General features: G+C 39.1%; 1 pseudogene; it reads right to left on the minus strand.

Moving 5' to 3' along the window:
• Positions 1–362: 362 nt before the first annotated feature.
• Positions 363–1,649, minus strand: LOC145012294 (F-box/kelch-repeat protein At1g23390 pseudogene; annotated as a pseudogene).
• Between the last annotated feature and the right edge of the window lie 433 nt (positions 1,650–2,082).

The raw sequence follows: 2,082 nt of genomic DNA on the forward strand, positions 1-2,082 counted from the left end.
TTGCAGGTAAACCTAACACATGAGTCTGAATCTGGCCCGTAAACCCGTAAATTCGTATAAATAAATTAGTTGATGGGTCATCAATCCATCAACTCATAGTAACACAGCATGCAAAGAGAGAGAAGTGGGGACTACATTTTGTTTTACTTTTCTTTTTTAAAATTCTAATCATATAAGAGAAAAAAAAAATATTAGTAATTTTAAAGGTATATAACCCTTGTTTTCCAACAATGATAATGGTCGTGAAACTTTACAATCCATAAGATCATATTAGTTCAAAAATTCTTATAACAAAATATAGAAGTACTTTTCCAACAATATTAATCATTGTGAAACATTTAGAATTGATAAGATCGTACGTGTTCAAAATTTCTTATAAGAACTTATACCGGTACTTTTTGCCAATTGGAAATGACATTTATGTAACTTCGTCAAATATTGAAGGTTTTTCACCTTTGCAACTCCACGTCGTTGGACATCTTTCTAAATCGAAATCTCCGATTCACCATCGACCCAGTGGCTCGCTGCAGATCCTCAACCCCTACCATTGTACACGTATAAACGAACCTCTCCATTATACTTCGATCACCGGTGACCGGATTAGCCATGCTCCACCACCTACACTCACCACCGTCACCGAAAAGTTCGCATACTATCACCTCTCCGCCTCGCATCGGTTTATAGATGTAAGCTATATTTCCCGCCATACGAACATCAATCGAAAAAATTTGCATGTCATCACACTTTAACTTCTGGACATGAGCTGCCGGCATCTCTGCAATTTCATGGCACTCAAATGATTCGCAATTCACTTCCCACAGCTTAATGCGGGTGGCGTCGTCGGAATCAACTAACAACCCGATCAGAATCAATTTGTCGTCGGAGAATCCGATACTGGAATGAGAAACGAGGTGATCAGGACGTAAAACAAAAGGACCATACCAGGTTTTTGTCAATGGATCGAAGGTATGTAATACGCCGGAGCTTTTCTCCATAACAAAAAGACGACGTTCGTCGGAGGCGATTGAAGTCCAGATTGACGACGAAGAATCTTCGAAAAACTCCGGCATCGGTTCCGGGTTGGTCCAAATTTGCGACTCAAGGTCGTAGATCTCGACGGCAAGTGGATCATGCTCGAAATCGGAAACACCACCGGCAACAATGACGTGTCTTCCAACGACGCCAACAATAGGATCTATCCGCCATACGCGCGGAGGCGTTACATGGTGCCATGTTAGATGAAGCGGATCAAACGAAAACGAGAACTTAGAAGGAGACAACATGTAGAGAAGATTTGACTGTGATGATCGTAGAGCGGAGACATAATCAATTGTTGGCTGATGAATCTCGATCCACAAGCGTGACCCAGGATCGTAGGCCTCCGTCGTCGTCAGATACGGCGACCTTGAGCGCTGAGTATGTAGAATAAACCATGGTTGGGGTTTCTTGGATTTTAGGGTGGATGCAACACCTTTATTCCAGACTTTGGATACGATGGATGTAGGAACTAAGTGGACGAGTGGTAGGTGGGAGAGAATAGCTTCCAGTACGTCACCGTGAATGGGTCGTCCTACAGCGTCGCTCGGGGATTGGTCGCCGGACGGCGGCATTGTGTAAATGGTGTGTAGGAGTCTGAGTTGATGGGGAAAAATGATTGTTTCCTAGAAGACGTAAAGAATTTAAGCCAACAAAAGTCATCCATGGGACATTATTTCTTTCCTTCTTTTACCAAATATTTTTGGATTAATAATGTATCCATACATATTGTGTCTTTTTACAGTCATCAATTAAATTATTTATTTTCTAAAATGGGCATGACTTTTAACAGGCACGATTTTTTCATAGAAAATGTTATATACATGAAACCGTATATTTTTCTAAGACTATAAAACCAGAGGTTAACTGACAAAGTTAGTTGTTAAGAAAAAGTTAATTGATAGTTGAAAAAATAGTTGATAAAAAATAATTTTTGATAAAACTAGCTGAAATATATAAAATAATATAAAAAAACATTTTAAATAAATATGTTTCTATAATTAATTAGGGGTATTTTTGGAAAAGTTTGAAAAAGCCCTCAAAAAA

The sequence above is a fragment of the Lactuca saligna genome, chromosome 8, assembly GCF_052625555.1.
Source record: "Lactuca saligna cultivar CGN05327 chromosome 8, ASM5262555v1, whole genome shotgun sequence".
NCBI lineage: Eukaryota > Viridiplantae > Streptophyta > Magnoliopsida > Asterales > Asteraceae > Lactuca > Lactuca saligna.